The sequence below is a fragment of the Chenopodium album genome, chromosome 25 (assembly GCF_948465745.1).
Source record: "Chenopodium album chromosome 25, dcCheAlbu1.1, whole genome shotgun sequence".
Classification (NCBI taxonomy): Eukaryota; Viridiplantae; Streptophyta; class Magnoliopsida; order Caryophyllales; family Amaranthaceae; genus Chenopodium; species Chenopodium album.
The window spans coordinates 31,934,517-31,935,447 of record NC_137858.1 but is presented as its reverse complement, the minus strand read 5'-3'; positions in this window follow the sequence as shown (position 1 = coordinate 31,935,447).

The following is a 931-nucleotide window of genomic DNA, read 5'->3' as shown; positions in this document are numbered from 1 at the left end:
TGTGTAAGGCAGCAGGGGCATCAAAGATTGACGCCCATTCTGATTCTCAGTTGGTTGTTAGCCAGTATGAGGGCACTTATGAAGCGACCCATCCGGCTATGATCAAATATCTTCAGGCTGTCAAAGATGAGGCTGGGACACTTGAGGAATTCAGATTGAATCAAGTGCCCCGGTCAGATAACCACCCGGCGGATGCACTGTCAAAATTGGCATCCGCCTGCCATGATACGCCTCGGTCAGTCTTTTGGGAAGTTCTTGAAAAAAGAAGCATTTATGAAGAGCCCATTGGAATTCTGGATCGAAGTTCTACTTGGATGGATGGCATCCGGGCGTATCTTGCAGACGACACGCTCCCTGATTCACCTCAGGAGGCAGCCGTCATGAAAAAGAGAGCATCAAACTTCGAGTTGAGAAACAGAGAACTCTTCAAGGCTGGTTTCCTCAAGCCCTTGTTGAAATGTGTTACCCCAGAAAAAGGGAAGGAGGTACTCGAAGAGCTGCATGCGGGATTTTGCGCCTCCCATATAGGCGGCAAGTCCCTAGCCGTTAGAGCCAGGCGGCATTACTTTTGGCCTACCCTTGAGGCAGACGCCAAAGAATTTGTGAAGAAATGTGATAAATGCTAGAGGTTTGGCAAGCTAATACATCGCCCGGCTACTGATCTGACGGCAATCCACAGCCCAGTCCCGTTTGCTAAGTGGGGCATGGACATTTTAGGTCCTTATACGCCTGCTCCAGGCGAAAAGCGCTATATCTTGGTGGCTGTGGACTACTTCACCAAGTGGGTGGAAGCGGAGGCAGTTAAGAATATCAAGACAAAGGATGTCATCTTTTTCATCTAGAAAAATATTATCACCCGGTTTGGGGTACCAATGTCTATGGTATTTGACAACGGCCCTCAGTTTGAGACGCCTCAGCTCAAGACTTGGTT